At 35.9% G+C, this 19217-nt stretch overlaps 1 long non-coding RNA gene across 1 annotated transcript; it reads left to right on the top strand.

Annotated features, from left to right (window-relative positions):
- Window positions 1-5339: 5339 nt before the first annotated feature.
- LOC138696149 (uncharacterized) lies at window positions 5340-8083 on the top strand. The gene is made up of 2 exons (XR_011331258.1): window positions 5340-5388; window positions 5794-8083. It is a non-coding gene; the product is annotated as an uncharacterized lncRNA (long non-coding RNA).
- Window positions 8084-19217: the final 11134 nt, after the last annotated feature.

Here is a 19217-nt window from a genome sequence, read left to right as displayed (position 1 = left end):
CCAACAATCGTCCGATAAGAGTTCTGATTAAAAATCTTCCACCCAATATCACAGAAGCGGAAATTTCAGACGAAGTTAAGTCTCTCAACTTTCCAGTATTGAATGTTCAACAATGGATACAAAACAAAAATGATGAGAATTATTCTTACAGATTACCCATCTTTCAAATTAAATTGGAAAATAATCCAAAATCAAGAGAAATATTGCAATTAAACAGCATAAACAACATCATCATTAAAGTCGAGGCTTATAACCCTCAACCTCGTTTACGTGAATGTCATAATTGGCAATCTTTTCGACATGTATTTTCAGGTTGTAAACGAGAATCAAGATGCTTAAAATGTAGGGACAAACATTTAATAGCACATTGTCCATTCAAAGGGCCTGATTATACCCCTAAATGTACAAACTGCCAGGGAGAGCACACCTCAAACTACAGAGAATGTCCAGTTTTTTAAAAAACATATTGACCTTTTCAATATGAGATTATCAAGTAAGCCTGTACAACAATCAATGCCGCCTACACTCATTTTTTTAATTTAGTTGTCTGACCCAGTATTTTGGGTTTGCCCTGCGACACAGAATAGCTCACAATAAAATTTAAAATGAAAAATTATATAAACAGGTTTCAGGCAAAAGTGAATAAGACATAAGAAAAAAAAAATAGAACCAAGTGTAATTTAAATTGAATGTACACCATAAAGATGCTGACGAAATATCGCTACAGAAAATTTTATTATGGTGGTGACGATGGCATCTTGAAGATCTCTCGTCAGCTTGTATTTTTCCCTCCACTTTACAAAGGCTTTCGGGATGGTGCCTCTCGCTCCGAAGAAGAGACCGGTAATTGTGATTTTTTCTATGTTGTATTTCGCCGATAGGTACTGAATCGTGGGCTCGTAGATTTTCTTTTTCTCTTTGTTCACTTCAGATGGTTGAGTGGCTTAGATTTCAAATCTGATGGTAGGATCAATTATTTCGGCTGTCTGCTTATTCCTATTTATAGCTATGATATCGATCCTACGATTGCTTCCACCATCAGCAATACAATGAACTTCCTCGTGAACGTCTCCACTGCCAAAGAGAAGGTTCCCTCAAAGCCAACAAAATATGTACACATCAAATAATTCATCCCCCATGGAGGATTTGAAATCTATTCTGAATATTTTCAAAAACATAAACCTGCAACAATTTAAAAAAAAATTAAGTGAAGTTTCACAACAGCTTGGACAATGTAATGACACATGATCTAAAATTATTATTCTGATAGAAAGTGTACTGACCTTCTCAACTGCAGATGGCTGCACACCCTAAGGTAGATGCACCTATGCCTGACCCTGTACCAATAGCTGACACTTCAACTTGAAACGTAAAAACACGGCCGACTTGATGCTCGCTTTGCTTCTTCCTTACCGGCCTTCACAATTCATGTTGATCCCTGTGTTAAAGCTGTAATCGAGAAAATGTGAAATTTCCGCCAGATGGCATTAGCTGCCAAGGTTTGCTGAGGAATATGTGTATGGTTTCTTGTGCGATTATACTAAAATATTGTGCTTATTTCTACTGGTAAGTGAGTTTATTGTGACGTGTTTCAAAATGACGAATTGTTGTGTACCATTGTGTACTTCGGAGGAACAATATCATTCCACGAATTTCCGAGTGATAGAGAAAGATGCAAAAAATGGCTTCAAGTGACTTCACGCCAAGACTTCGTTCCAAACAGCAACTCCCCATCTTCAGTCGTTTGTAGTTTACATTTCAAGGAAGAAGATCATTCTAATAATGGATAATTTAGACGATTAAAACCAAATGCTGTGCCAACAATATTCCATCATTATCCTAGGTATAAAGTGTCAAATATCAAAAGACCAAGATGAACGATTACTGAAACTGATCTCCCTCCACCAAATAAACGCAAATCTTTTAGTAATATTGGTTTTTCACTATTTGAACAAGATGTCCCGAGTGGCTCAACACCAGTTAGTGACATTTCCTTCTTGCCAGTTGAAAATGACCATAAAGCCACGCAAACAGACGCTGTCAACATTGACGAGCTAAAAATAAATATTAACAGATTGCGTATGAAAATTACACGACTTAATCGGGTGTTACAAGAGAAGCAAGATGAGATAACGAAAACAACCGAAAAACTTCAACTAATTGAAAGAGATCCGTTACATAAGGAAATGGAAAATGTAAAGAAAGAGGCAGATGAAGGCAGTATTCATGCAAAATTTATCCTAGATCAGCTGCTTAATCATCGAAAGAGAATACCAAGGTGGAATAGTGAGACAATCAGAGAATGCATAATACTGCAAAACATATCTCCTAAAGGTTATTCCCATATACGATCAAGAGGTTTTTTTAAACTGCCTTCTAAGAGAACACTCACGAGATATTCTGGCCCTACTGATTGCTCGTCTGGTGTCACTCCTTTGATTAAAGAAAGGTTGGTCTTAGAGGCAAAAAACCTGACTGTAGTTGAGTGGTTTTCATCACTTATTGTAGACGAGGCTGCAATCAACCCCAAGATAATATACGATCGCAAGCTTGATACTTTTTTTGGCTATAAGGAAACAACAGAAGCACAAAGAAATGAGGATGAAATACTTGATATTCCCAAGAAAGAAGTAGTGGCTAATCGAGTCTTGTGTTTTGTTTTAAGGGGACTCTCAACCAGCTACCGTATACCATGTGCATTTTTCTTCACGAAACAATTATCAGGGCAAGAGTTACATATACTAACATTGCAAGTGATTAGTGAAGTCGAGAAATGTGGTTTTATAAGTTATTAGAATTGTTTCTGACAACCATAAAAGCAATAGTACAATGATGAAGCATCTTTCAGGTGGTTTATTGAAACCCGTGACCACACACCCTTGTGATGGAAACAGAAAGTTATTTCTAAGTTTTGACCAGTGCCACATATTGAAAAATATCAGAACCCAATTCCTGGAACGCGAAATGTCTGATGGTAACTTACTGGAACAATCTCAGGGAAATATGAAGGGTCCAGGGGAAGAACTTGCTAAGTCACATTTTACTGTTTTTATAGGAGAGCAAGTTTAAAGTTTCAAGGTCTATTACATTCTATTGCCTCTGAGTTATCACTTTTCAAATATTTCTGGCTTAATCACGTTTTTACTCCGTACAATTAAACGACTGAAATCTCTACGGCCTGAGGTAATACATGACATCCAAAACCAAAAATTAATAATTTTGGACTTCACAGGTTTTTCCCCAGGACCCTTCATATGTGAAATTGTTACACAAACTCCAAAAAGATGATACAGTGAAACCTGTCAGATATCTCACGAAAAAACACGTTGAGCCTACTGTATTTGAAAAAATGAACATTCGTAGGGCAAAAGAAACATTTTCTCCATGTTTAATTGCTGCTATCAGAACATTGAAAGAAAATGCAAGCTCACGCCCTGAAGCCCACAAATTCAAAGATTCTGATGCGACATTGACTTTTATGGAAAATATCATCAAGTGGTTCGCAATGCATGATATTAGCAATACACATTATCATGTGGAAAGTAGAAATCATGATAAGTAACAGTTCTTCTCTTTGGATGATTATCGTCTAGACTGGCTAGAAAATTATTTCCTTTCTTATCTCCATACAACGAAGTGTGCAAGTAGCACACGTCAAAAAGATTTCCTAACTAACGAGACATATGAAGCTATCACGTTGACAACAAAATCAACTGTTCTCTGCATTAAATATCTTTTAGAAAATGGGTACCATTATGTTCTTACTAGAGCATTTTCAAGTGATCCTGTTGAGTCGCTCTTTAGTAAATTGCGCCGTATGTCCGGAACAAATGACATGTTGGATGCAAGGGCAGTGAACTTCAGTTTACAAAAGATATTGAAAACGGGTATTTTGTGCATGTCAAACTTTAGCAATGTAGAGAACCATGCATCTGACATCACAGATGGACGACCTATTCAAGAAGTAGATATGCCAGATACCGCTGCTGCACCATATAGTATTCCTGAGTCAGTTTTAAACATCCTGCAACAGCTACTAAACCAATCAGATAAGCTATAGGCATATTCAATGACAATTACCGGTAGTTGTTTGATCTACTAGTAATTGTTACATTGTTTCATTAAAATTTTCTGTGGTTTTTATTATTTATTATTGCAATTTTTTTGTAAACAAGGAATGGATTTTTTTTACAGACATACCATTACCAACAATGAAAACAGCAAGTTTGACATACATTAGTGGCTATATAGTACGAATAGTGGAAGAAAGGGTCTCCTGCGTGGCATGCTTAGATTGTATAGCTGAAAACACTAATAGCTCTCCATTGATGAGTCTTATTGCAAATCAAGATTTAGGAGCTCTGCGATATCCGAAACCTACCTTTGTTTCAGTGTTATCAGTCATTCATCGTTTTCTTGAACGGGCAGTACCATTCATACCAAACAAGAATATATTAGAAAATTTGTGTTCGGAAATTGAGCTGTTACTGTGTAGATGCCCTCTCTTGCAATGCCCAATTTGTGACGAAGACGGCCAAAAACGACTTGCTAATATCATTACTGTGAAATTTGTTAGGCCACTTCTAAATAACATTGCAGCAGCTTTAACTGAAAAGCTTGTTCCTTCGAAGAATGTGGCTTATAATCCACTGAGTCGCAAAATCTTGAAACTATGATTCTTGAATCTGCAATATCAAGTGGAATGTACCAGTGCAGTGAGTGAAATTATAAAACTTAGTACAAGTTATGGTAAATATTTACCCTAAGTGATTATTTAGAAACATCGCAGTTTAGGCAGGCTAGGGGTGCTACTCAGCGAATGAACTACAAAATTACACCTCTGCCATCATGTTACTTAAACTGAAAAGGTTACTATGTGTTATCTTCCCTGCTTTTAAACTCACGCTTTTACCATAATTAACAGAACTAACTAATAACACTTTTATTTTCTTATTTATTATTTATAAGTGTTATTATTACTCTTTAATCATTTATTTTAATTCATATTCAGTATTTCTTCTGTGGACACCAGAGCTTGGCAGACAGCGCCTCGTGGTGGAATTGAGAAATTATCCAATTTCAAGAAAACATTACTATTGTCAAGGCCGTATACAAAAAAAGCGAAGGGACATCAAGTCGGCCGTGGTAAAAAATAAGAGAATCTCCACTCCTAATTTATTTCTCTTTGCACTAGTTCATAGTTAAAATGTTGCTCTTTGGAAAGAAAACTAAGTTGGTAATGCTGTAAGCTATACTGATCTCTCTGACTTCTTTGTTTGAGATGTGCTGGTTTACACCACCGCCGTCTGGATTGTAATATATTACAATCCAGACGGCGGTGGTTTACACAAAGCTTGAAGAAGAAAGCTTAGCAACTTTTATAAGCAGGTAGTAATACTAAATAAGGTTTTGTGTTTTGTTTATTGACTTTTAAAAATAAAATTAATGTTTAATTGAAAGTTTAATGTATAAATGTCGATATTTCAAAGTATTTTTAGTGACATTTACTAAATTTCTCCTGAAAAATGGTGGGTCAGCTAATGGTACACCATAATAAACATTGTACTTATAGCTGACAGACTGTCAGCCTTAGGAGCAAAACTGTTTTGGACCATTTTACCTTTCGAAAGTTTAATATTTATCTACTAGAGGGTATACTCTTTCCATTTTATCCTCCAATAAAGGGAACCTATAGCTGACCCCTCTGTGTCAGGTATAGGCAACTAGCATGAAAAGTAACCTGAAGCTGACACCCTATTTCTTTTCGTTTTTTCTGCCACACCTGTCTTTCAGGTGATTATCGGAGATGGCACCACAGCCAAGCAAAATACTCAAGTATCCACAATCAGCTATGGCTGCTGCACTGGTTGAAGTGAAACAGGGTATGCCGGTAAAGACAGCAGCCTCAAAATATGGAGTACCAAAAACTACCCTCTTATATAAAGTTAAAGGGAAGTATCCAGTTTCCAGAAAAATGGGACCAGCTACTGTTTTTTCTATAGAAGAAGAACGCTTACTTGTAAAGTGGATACAGACAATGGCCAAAGCAGGTTTTCGCATTACAAAAGAAAATTTCATGAACAGTGTTGCCCAGTTGGCATCAGACCTGAATAAGGAATTTAAAAACAGCAAGCCAAGTAGAAAATGGTATGACAGTTTTCTTCGAAGGAACCCGGAAATAACTTTGCGCACATCTCAGAACTTAACCAAAAGCTGCTCTGAAGTGACAGCTTTAAAACTGAAAAACTGGTTTGAAGAAGTAGAGCTATACCTTTCTCAAAACAGTTTTTCAGACGTATTAAAGAATCCCAATAGAATTTTTAATTGTGATGAGTCTGCTTTCTTTCTAAATGCGAAATGTTCAAAAGTATTAGCTATGAAGGGTGATAGAACTTTATATTCCGCTATCAGCAATAATGAAAAAGAATGCCTCACTAATGAATTAAATACTATTATAGTCACAATCATGCCATGGTATGAAAGAAAAATTTTCACAACCTCGAGCGGGAATCGAACCTGCGACTTCCTGGTCTCCGGTTAGGCGCTCTACCACTGAGCTATCGAGTTCGTCTCATGCCAAAGGCTCGGAATTATCCTTTCATACTGGCGACTCTGTTATAGAGTACTGTCCATAGCGTCTGTCACATCAACGGACGTATATACGTCACCAAACATCGTAAGATGAAGATTACAAATGCCTCACTGTTCTGTTCTGTGGCAGTGCAGCTGGTACAATAGCACCTCCTATGATTTTGTTTCGCTATAAACGGTTACCAGCTGAAATATGCAAAGGCATTCCTAACCATTGGGGCGTAGGCTGTTCAGAGTCAGGGTGGATGACATGTGACACGTTTTACAATTATATCACTAGTGTTTTACCCATGGGCGAAAGAGCTTGTTCCTTTTCCCATTCTTCTTTTTGTGGATGGTCACTCATCTCATATGTCTTTACATCTCAGTAATTTCTGCCAGGAAAAGGGTATTATTTTGATTGCACTTTATCCAAATTCTACCCACATAATGCAACTGATGGATGTATCTGTGTTCCGTACCTTAAAGGCAGGATGGAGGGAGAGTGTATTCTCATGCAGATTGGAGAATCATTCAGGGACTATCACTCGAGCACAGTTTGCTTCTTTACTGAATTCGACTATTGAAGCAAGGATAACACCAGACATCCTAGAAAATGGTTTTAGAAAAAGTGGGTTATATCCCTGGGATCCATCTGCTGTTGATGAACACTTTATAGCTAATAATATGAAACCTATTGCTGATACCAAAGCATCAAAGTATTCGTCAAACACAATGGCAGAACATCTGAAAGCTCTTGAAACATTCATTGACAAGGACACCCTTGCTTTGTTTAATGTCAATGCTGAACATGAAAATTGGCCTGGACCAATTGCAGACACTTCTCTTTTTAATATTTGGAAAAGGATGCAGGCCCAGTGTAACGCAAATGATAGTTTGATAGTTAGTGTTCAAGAAGATTCCATTTTTGCAGGTTTGGAACTGCCTTGTGAGATAGACTTACCTGTTACTGATGCATCTGTTCAGCTATTTCCAGACATCACTCCTGTTACACCCACCATAACTCCAACATCACCAATATTAGAGAGCCTTCAAAATATTTCCCCTACTATTTCCAACCTTGTATCACCAGTCTCAAAGAAGGAATTAAGCAATCCAGAAGAAGCTATTCCTTCTACATCATCTATTGTCAGCAGTACACCTAAGTCATCCAAAGCTAATATACCATATCCTTTCAAAAGGGCGCTGTTCTGGCCCGAAGAAAAAGAAGAGAAGAAATGCAGAAAAAAAAGAGAAAATACCATCAGTCTTAACATCAGACCTTTGGCAAGAATATCATAGAAAGAAAACAGATGAGAAGAAAAGGAAACAAGAAGAATTGGATGAAAGAAAAAAGCAAAGGGAAATGAAACAGCAAAAGAAAATGGAAGAAATGCAGAAGAAAGCTACCAAGAAAAACAAAAAAGTTCACCGTATTGATTCAGATACTAGCTCATCTGATTCTGATATGTCAGTCTATTCTGAATCTGTGAGCGATGGAGAAAGCTGCAAAAGCAGAAATTTCCAACAGAAGGACTATGTGATAGTTGAATATGATTCTGAGTACTTTCCAGGGCAGATAGAGGGAATCAGACTTTTAGAAAATGAACAGGAATATCTGGTGTCAGTGATGGTAAAAAGTGGACCTGCTGGATGGCGTTGGCCAGAGAAAAAAGATACAGTTCGGTACGAGGAAAAAAGAGTTTAAAAAAAATAACTCCACCTAGTGTCACAAATTCAAGAAGAGTTTGTAGAGTTAAGGAAATAGAAGATTATCTCTCTGGCCAGTAAAAGTAGGACTAAGTAGATAGACCCATTATAAGGATACAGTAATTATAAAAGAATATCCATTGTTTTATGTTAGAATGACTTACCAGTAATAATATAGTTATATCTTAATTATTTAAAAGAGTAGTATCAGAGTTCCCAGATGCTTCCAATCAAAATATGTTTGTCTAAATGTTATTTAATTTCTATACAGTATAAATGTCTGTCATATATTAAACTTTAGAATATTTCTAACCTTTGTGAATTTAAACATTTGAATCTTGATAACAAAACCATTAGCCTATCTACATAAGTTTGTTACATAAATACTATTAAATAATGCTGAATATTTGTAACTCTTTACTCTGTACCTTAATAAAAGTTTATTGACTGTATAAAGTGTAATTCCTATTGCTATTTTATATATTTTAACCTATGTCAGCTATAGGTACAAAAAGTGTCAACATTAGGAACGGAGCAAAAAATAGATGTCAGCCACAGGTACATATGCACTCATTTTGAAATTTAATTGTCAAGGATAATTTTTTTAACTTGAACATTTTCTTTAGATTTGCTGTGTTAAGCATAAAGAGAACTACTTCTTGACATATTTATTTAATGCATGACTTCTAAAGCAAATATTTTATATCTGAATTAAGTGGGAAAAATTCTTAAAGTGTCAGCTACCGGTGCATCTACATGTACACATCAAATAATTCGTTCCCCATGGAGGATTTGAAATCTATTCTGAATATTTTCAAAAACATAAACCTACAACAAATTTAAAAAAAAATTAAGTGAAGTTTCACAAAAGCTTGGACAATGTAATGACACATAGTCTAAAATTATTATTCTGATAGAAAGTGTACTGACCTTCTCAACTGCAGATGGCTGCACACCCTAAATCAGTAATTTCCAAACCACTTATTATTTTAAACTTCAATGCAAACGGACTGAAAAATCAACTATTAGAATTTACAAAGTTCTTGCAAGACAACACTGTTGACATTGCTTGTGTAAATGAAACACATTTAAATCGAACAGACAATATAAAAATCAAGAATTATAAAATCTACAGAACTGATAGGGAAAATAAACCAAGTGGTGGAACTGCAATACTAATTAAGAAAACTATTTCTCACAATCCTATTAAAATATCGATACTGGAAAATGTTGAATGTACTGCCATAACTGTATTGCTCAATCATTGTGAAACAACAATAGCAGCTGTGTATAACCAACCTACAAAACCTTTGCTCTTATCAAACTTAGATAAGCTCATACATACTACCAAAAATTTCATTATTTTAGGAGATTTAAATGCTAAACATCAAAGTTGGAACTCCTTAACTCAGAACTCAAGAGGGAAAGTCTTACAGATTCACAGTACTCAAAATAATTATGCAATTGTAACTCCTGACATCCCAACATTTTACCCTCATAATGCTAGATCTGCACCTGATATTCTAGATGTGGCCCTATTTCATCATACTGCAAACATACTGTCTGTTACAACAACAGCTGACTTAAATTCTGATCACAATCCTGTACTATTAACCATTGATTCGAGCGAAGGTCACACACTTTTCACGAGGAGTGAAAGAATTACAGATTGGGATTTATACAAAGAAATTCTTACCAATATCCCTGGAAATCCAACAATTCAAACTAAAAGTGATATAGATACAGCTATACAAATATGCACATAATCTAGAATATAGTCTAAATTTAACAGAAGAAATACTGAAATCAGAAGTAAACACTGAAATACTGAAACAGTTTTCTTTAAAGATAATTCATATTAGGTACCCTCTACAAAACTGGCTTCATTTATACACCGACGGATCCTTGATCTCCAGAGAACAAGGTGCCGGTGCAGGTGTTACGTGCTGTCTCTTCTCACTTTATAGATCTCTTGGATATGGAACAACAAGTTTTGATGGTGAAATCATTGCAATAAGTGAATGTCTCAGGAATCTTCTATGCCACATCAATAAATTTAGGAATGCAGTTATATTGTCAGACTCCAAAGCAGCTATTCTATCAATCGTCTCTAAATACACACCTTCATCTCAAACAGCAGAAATAACTAAAATGCTCTCTCAATTAATATCACTCAATAAAAGAATTGTATTCCAATGGATACTATCCCATTGTGGAATCCTGGGAAACGAGAATGCAGATGCTTTAGCAAATAAGGGCAGCACTGCTACTTACAAACCTGTTACTAAATCTACGTATTACTCTGTGAAAAGATTTATTAAATCTACATACTTAGACTTCAACAAACGAAATTTGATAACTCAATCCCAAGGGAAAAAATGGAACTCTCTGCATCAAAATCTACAGTTAATTCCCGATTTACCACGAAAATCGTCTGTAGCTGCATTTAGATTGGCAACAGGCCATGATTGTTTGGCCAAACACCTGCATAGAATTGGAATATATCAGTCCCCTAACTGCCCATTGTGCAACTCAAACCAAGAAATGGATTCGGAACACCTCAAAATCTGTGCTTCATTGGCTGGTCATGATAATATCTTTGAAAAATATTGGAGTGCAAGAGGTCAAATGACTTTATTGTCAAACGCCTGGCATTAGAAAACAACAACAACAAATATACACATATACAATTAAAGATGCCTTCGAAAGAGTTACTCATTACAAGCCATATAAACAAGTGCAATATAAAAATATAGAACTTGAATCAATTCTAAGTCGTAAAAGGGCACTCAGAAGAAGATGGCAGAAATACAAGATTCGTGCAGATAAAACTGCACTGAACAAAATTCAAAAAGAAGTCAAGAACTTACTTACGGAACTCAGAGAGGATAATTTTGATGAAAAACTTCTTCTTTGTGAATCAGAGCCTTCAAAATTGTGGAAAATTAGTCGTGCCTTGACAGGGAAAAGAACCAGACCTGAAAACCATGCGCTGAAGAACTGTGATGGAACAGTAGTGTATAGCGATCAAGGCAAAGCAGATATTATTGCCAGAGATTTACAATCAAGGGTTCAAACAAACAGTCTTGCAAAATATAATGATAATTTCACTCGTGATGTAGAATACATACTATTTCAGTAAACATCCAGAAAGTTCACCAGAAATTATTTGTCCTTCAGAAGTAAGAAACATAATAAAAGATCTAAACCCTACGAAATCACCTGGTCCTGATCATGTTCATAATCAATTATTACAAAATCTTCCTTTACCAGCTGTAACACATATCACAAAGATTTTCAACTCTTGTCTTCGATTAAATTACTTTCCCTATGAATGGAAGAAAGGAGTTGTTATTGCACTCCCAAAACCAGGAAAGAGCCCATTATATCCGGAAAATTTAAGACCAATTACTTTATTAAATACTATGAGTAAAATCCTGGAAAGAATCATCTTAAAATTTATTTCACAACAAAAATGTTACATACCTAATGAACAGTTTCGACTCAGAGAACACCACAGTACAACACATCAACTCTATTGTTTATGTAATCACATAAATTCCACTATAATTAGTGGTCACACACAGTTTGTGTCTTCCTAGATGTTGAAAAAGCATTCGATACTGTATGGCCTCAAGGTTTTCTTATAAAATTGATAACGTCTGACCTACCTGATACCTATGTTCATATCATGAACAGCTTCCTAACAGAAAGAACCTTCAAAATGAAAATTAATAACACATTCTCTTCCGAAAAAACAATAAATGCAGGTGTTCCTCAAGGTGCAGTTTTATCACCTACACTTTTTAATATCTATACAGTGGATTTCCCTCGCCACAACAACTGTCGCTTCGCCCAATATGCCGATGACACTGTTATATTCACTTCAGACATGGATATTCACATTGCATATAATAATTTACAGGATTACTTAAACAAGATAGAAAATTGGCTCATAAATTGGAAAATAAAAATCAATGCCTCTAAGAGTTCCGTAGTAATTTTCACTAAAAGAAGACCACAAGAACCATTTGAACTGAAACTTTTTGATGTAGTAATTCCAAATCAAAAAGAAACAACTTATTTGGGAACACTTTTGGACCATAGACTTTCTTTTAAGCCTCACATGAATAAAATTGCTGCCAAAGGATATGCTATGTTTCAACATTTGTATCCTTTATTCACGTCGCCATCGCTGAGTTTGTGGACTAAGAAAACTTTCTATATAACAATAATCAGAGCTAGCCTCTTATATGCATATCCAGCTTGGTCATCTGTCAATGGGTCTCTAATGAGAAGACTGCGTGGTGTACAAAGAACAGTTCTGCGCACAATTGCTGGAGCTGATTACACAACATCCAATAAATTTTTACATGGAGTTTTGGACATAGCATCAATTGAAGAGTTTTCGTTTTCGACATAGCATCAATTGAAGAGTTTTCGGAAAATTTAAAGCTCAAATTTATACAAACATTGAAAAATCATCCAAATCCTCAACTACAGAAGTTTAATCATCAAGCATAAACAATAAAACCCAAGTTATACCAGCTATATCTTTTATAAATTCATCATGGATTAACATCAAGGACTGAAGAACTAGAATGAACAATTTCAAAGTGTTATAAATTAGAGGAGGAGTCAAAAGGAAGTCAGCTTGATCTCCGGTCATATAAACTTTCAGTGCAACAAGATGTTGGTTGGTATTATATATTTATCCATGGTTCATATCTGCTGTGTTTCATGGTGGCACCGCAAAGAGCGCTGTACAGCACAACATGGCCACTCTATATTCTTCTCTTTCTAACTCGTTGGTGGTCTGCCACTATTTTTATCTTTATTTATTTGTCTATGATTTTTGTAGTATAAGGGACGGCAAATCCTCGTGAATCATCCTGTATAAATGACTTACTTTCCCTATTAGAAGAATCGAACATGAAAACAGCACTATTTGCAGATGATATAGTTTTGTGGATTTCCGCATCTCACAGTAGTTTTGTGGATTTCCGCATCTCACAGACATAGAGACAAAATTCAAAATTCTGCTCTTAAAGCTCTAAGTCGTCTTGGCTGCAGTCCAATTCATTTGTTACATTGTCGATAAATTCAGTGTCCTCTTGCACTATGAATGCTGAGCATCCACAACCCACTTAGCCTCTCGTCACCCATTGTAGATCGATTCCAAATTTTGACGTGATGTAACGTACTAAATGAGCGTTCAATGGCACATGTTGTCACCAGAAGAGTTAGACTTTCATTAACATTTTTAGAAGTTGAGATATGTTCCACATAACACAGCAAATAACGAACATTTCGAAAAGTTAGAAATGTTTTCAAAACAAAATAACGAATCATGAATATTTAGACTTTATGACATTTTTTCCACACAACATAACAAATCACGAACATTTTGAAAAGTTAAAAATGTTTTCAAAGCAAAATAAGAAATAGAAGTTATGAAACAAGGCAACACATCATGAACTTGTTGAATGGTAAAAAATGTTTTTCAAACAAGGTAGAACATTATTTTTGTTCATTCCATATCCATATTTTCCACACGATTTCCCTCCTCATCTCTGTCATCACTTTCACTCTCTTCTTCATCTTCCATAGTCTCGGACGATTGGAAAAGAGACTCATAAAATGAGCGGCTTTCCTTTTTACATATGGAAATAAGTCTCTGACATTCTTAACTTCACTTTTCTTCAGTGGAGCTAGAAATGCTGATTGAAGATCCAGTCTTGGAGAGCAGTTGGGCACGCTTCCGAACAGGGGCAGCGGCATTTCCCATAAGGTTAGAGTCCAATTTAGATGTGTGTGTATTAATCGAAAAAAAATGTCATATAAACATGCGTCCTATTTTTAATATTTTCTAGCGCCTAATTTTCGATTAATACACACACACACACCTAAACTGAGCTCTAACTTTAGGGGAAATGCCGCTGCCCCTGTTCGGAAGCGCGCCTGAGCAGTTTTTCTTGTACAAACATGTTCTATAGATAAAGGGCCTATAACATATATTAAAATAAACAGGTTTACTAGCATTGTTGTTGTCGGCCTGGTTGTCTCAGTTGTTATAGCGCTAGTCTTCTATACCCGAGGTGCGGGTTCGATCCCGGGCCAGGTCTATGGCATTTAAGTATGCTTAAATGCGACAGGCTTATGTCAGTAGATTTACTGGCATGTAAAAGAACTCCTGCGGGACAAAATTCCGGCACACCGGCGAGGCTAATATAACTTCGGCAGTTGCGAGTGTCGCTAAATAAATCATAACATTAAAAAAACAAATAGCATTGTTGTTCAAAATTTCTCAATGAAACTTTATGGATATAACAAAGAAACTATGGAGGATCGATTTATACATTCTCCGGAAAATGGGCTTATGGGGCTATGGGCACTTATTGCAGCTACTTTCTCAATTAATGTGGAACAACCTCAAGTGAAGTATTCATATCATGAAATAATGTTATTTAATTATGTCTATTTACAATCCCCTAGTTACTTTCTTCTCACTACGTATGGGAGGTAACTCGGGCATGGAGTTCTACCTTGTTGGCCTCAAAACTCCTTCATTGCATGTAAAGACGACACCTTTACATTTATAACTTTGCTCCAAAACATGACGGCCTTCCCTCACACTCTTCACCACTTAACTGTAGGAACGAGAAAGAAATAAACACTTACCTCAGTTGCCAATTCTTGAAGTCATTGTCATATTTTATTTCTGCCACGTGCCTAAGAGCTGAGGAGAAAATGGGAGTTACCAACGATACCAACAAGGCACCACTTATGAGGCAACTGGGCTAGGAGATAATGGGGTAGGATGGCCAGTTCTTTCCCCCTCCATTGCCTACATCACCGACTAGCTACATATTACACTAGTCAGACAAGACCCACGAGTTTAATAGAAATTTTAAATTCATTAATTACTCGTTCTACATGAGTAAATAAACCATCTGCTGTTCTATCAGCACTAACATCTACAGAGCACAAGAATCTTTCATATACAGTTCGCCCTTTACATAGTGGAGAACTATAAATAGTTGAAATTTCTCAATATCAGAAGTATCAAGCATTATAGCTACAAATGAGACTGAATCAATTTCATTTTTTATTTCTTCTTTTGCTACATCAATAGCTCTGACGATATTTTGAATCAATGGAGAAGTTCCTTAAAACACTGTGTACGAATTTAGATGGTTTTCTAAAAGTAAATCATATTTTTTTAACACATTAAAAAATTCTAAAAAATTTCCTTTGTTCAAAGAACTGTCATGTCCCCATAGAGGGAACTCCTGGTTAGCTAAGACAAACAGCATCAATGATTTGTATCAATACAGCTCTTTTTTTCTTTACCTTTTCATTGTGTTTACTGGTATCAGTTCTTCATTGATCATCAAGTAAAGTATTAATTCACTGTTTGCCGAAAAGTTTGATTTTAGGAAAAAGTGTACATGAGTTTGAGATCTTGAATAATTTTGCAGAGCATTAGACAAGTGATTTAAGTCAGCAAATCCATGCTTACTCCAAACCTCATTTTTGTTAGAAAACAATAAGCATGCTAGTAAATTAGTTTGAAGTTTCACAATCCGCTAACCATTCTATATTTTCATAATGCGAAATAGAAAAATGCCTAGTAGCCTATATTGTTCGCTTTTTGTTTTATATTGTTGCACTGAATTCGGAATTGGCGGGGTAGGTCTACTTTTATTCACCATATGTAATTTCTCTTCTAGTGGGCTAAAAGAGAATGGTTTTTGCAAAAAATCTTTTACAGTATACATTTCCAAGTGCTATTATCATTAAATAAGTAATTTAAATTGTTCACCTGTGCTGGCACACAACTATGAACTCTTATAAAACTTAAACACAGTAAATTCATTCACACAAACAGTGAAACACACACATCAAACTCAATACTTTATAATGCTACAATTGACAAGCTGAGCTGCCTTTATACAGAACGACCTGAGAGCTTGAGAGAAGCAAGTATCCCCACCACAGCACTGTGTGCGCACAGAGAATTATAGCAGTAACTCTCAACCGAGGATGTTCTTTTGGATGGGCAGGACATCCAGACCAGATACCTCGTTCCACTTTGTCAGGCAGAGCGTACGTTATAAAACAAAAGCCATTCTGGTGATGGTGTCTACATACAATCAGCAGGCATTTAAAATATTTAAATGGTAATAAATCAAAATTAGTTTTGATCTTTATACGTCAACTTCCAATGAGATTACCACGCATTTAAATTGTGATAAATTAAAATTATTGTTGTATTATACAGAGTGTCCATAAAATAAGTAACTATTTTCATGAAAACTATATAGTTCATGATATTTGTATTCATAAGACGATTGTACACTACAAACTCACTCATACACACTCATTGGTTCCTTTCGACATGTCATCCATTGATGTCCCTGCACAATTCCCATCTGGACACGGTTTCATTGAATGCATTTCTCAGAAACTGTGGTGTGATTAGTGACACTGCTTAATGAATTCTTTGTTTCAAGTCATCAATGTTAGACACTTTTCTTGTTGGTAAACAACAGTGTCTCTACGATACCATCTTGTTCCAATTGTGGCTGCAGAAACTCTGTCAGCACATTCAAGTAACAGTCACCAGTAATGGTCTTCTCTCTGAAAAAAAAAAAAAATGGTCCATAGATCTTTGTCTGTGTGATTCCCAACCACACATTGATCTTTGGACTGTCTCTGATATGCTCAATGAAATCTGTTGGAGGTTTGTCGGCCTGTGTCCAGATGGGAATTGTGCAGGGACATCAATGGTTGACATGTCGAAAGGAGCCAATGTGTGTGTATGAGTGAGTTTGTAGTGTACAATCGTCTTATGAATACAAATATTATGAACTATATCGTTTTCATGAAAATAGTTACTTATTTTATGGACACCCTGTATAAGAAAACTTAAAATAAAAAAAAATGAGATTATAGAATTTACAGAGTGTCCAGCGCACACCTTGAACACCAGCAATATACGCCCCTGACTGTCCCCCACACTTATATCCTCCCCTCACTTCACTTCACTTCCTATTGATATTCTTGACACCCCTACTATCTACTTTTTTCTTGTATTTTCCCCCACTACTTCCCCAGTATACCAACTTCTTAAATCATAACGTTTCTTTTTACTATTCACCTTTATTCCTTCATCACTGTTCCTTGGATCCGTTCCATTTTTCTTTGCTTGCCTTATCATTATTTTTACCTGACTCCACAAATAATGTACTCGCCTTGGAATCACCTCAAAATGTTGACTACACGAATTTTGACGCATTTGCAGATTTCTGCTACGTGTTGATATTTCCTCCTCAGATGACGTCATAGGCTTCTCTCGATCATTTAAAGTTGCTTCTGTCTGTATTCCATGTCTGTCTGATGAACTCTGTGTCGTGCTTACCTTGCTATTTTCATTAATGTTGCCCAAGCTGATATGATTTCCAATGCTCCTCGACACTAATCCCCTAATTTTCTCCTTCAGGATTCTTCTATTCCTCTCCATTTCTTCCGAATCTACTTCCAACTCCTTAACGCTTTTGAGACATTTTTCTACACTTAAGATCAAATTGTTGATCTTTAATTTGTCTCTACACAGTTTCTCAAACTGACCACTTTTCCTAGCTTCTTTCAGGAATGGGACCAAAACTCGTCTTCTGCTCCTTACTTCATAACTCCAGTCATTGTCCATTCTGATGGAAGTGTTCCTTAGCAGCCTTCTGTTTCTCAAGATCTTATCCTTCATTATCATGCTCTTGAATTTCACTAGTATAGGCCTAACTTGATCTGGATTACGATTTAGATTTCTTCTCTCTATTCTAAACACATCCACAATTTGTTCATCGCTCAAATCCATTCCAAAACACTCCCAACACACTCCTATTATCTTCTCGTATGTTTTACCACTATGTTCCTTTTCCTTTTCTTCTACTCCAAAAAATATCAAGTTCTTCCTCCTCTAAGTGCTCCCATTTGCTTTTCAGATATTCATTTTCGTGTTGGATTTCTTCCATCTTCTTCCTCATCTCTGCTATGGTGTCTTTCAATGTTACTAAATCTTGTTTCATTTTAATATCCTCTATTTCACTCCAACTTCTTTCACTTATTACACAGGTCCATGCCTCTACTACGTTTACTTCCACTGACTTGTACAAAAGAACCTCCACATTCGGCTGCTTGTTTAAGACTGATCTTTTAATCAGAAATTTAAAAATCATTTTGTACAAAACACTAATCCAACCTGTACTATTATATGGATCAGGAACATGGAGCTTAACTAAAAAGGAAAAACACAAATTAATAGTTTCTGAAAACAAAGTGTTGAGGAAAATTTTTGGCCCAATCTTTAACCTACTTGAAAACAAGTGGAAAATTCGACATAATAATGATATTCACAAACTTTATACTCAGTCGTCAATATTAGATGTAATATGGACCAGAAGATTAAATTGGGCAGGACACGTTATACATATGGATGACTACAGCAGCGCAAAACACATACAGTATATATGAACACCTTTGACAACACAAGGCCACTGGGAAGACCTCGAAGTAGAAGGAAAGATGAAATTCAGAAGGAATGCATGGAAATAGGGATTACCAACTGGGAGGAACTAGCATAAGACAGAACAGAGTGGAAGCATTCTGTGAAATCGACATGGAGTCGACATGCTCCATAATGTCCTTTGACTGATTGATTGATACTGGAGTCTTTCTAACTAAGCAACATTAGGCCTATTAGGTCGAAATTTCCAATAAGTTTCCCGCTTTAGGAAGTTCCGGCAAAGGTGAAGAGTTAGATGTTAATAGTGTGTGAGAAAATATCAGAGATAATATCAAAATTGCAGCTGAGCAGAGCATAGGCTATTATGAAACTAAAAAAAGGAAATCATGGTTTGATGAAGATTTTTCATAGA

The sequence above is a fragment of the Periplaneta americana genome, chromosome 3 (genome assembly GCF_040183065.1).
Source record: "Periplaneta americana isolate PAMFEO1 chromosome 3, P.americana_PAMFEO1_priV1, whole genome shotgun sequence".
In the NCBI taxonomy this organism is placed as follows: domain Eukaryota; kingdom Metazoa; phylum Arthropoda; class Insecta; order Blattodea; family Blattidae; genus Periplaneta; species Periplaneta americana.
The sequence above is the reverse complement of the archived record's forward strand: the minus strand, read 5'-3'. Positions and strand labels throughout refer to the sequence as shown.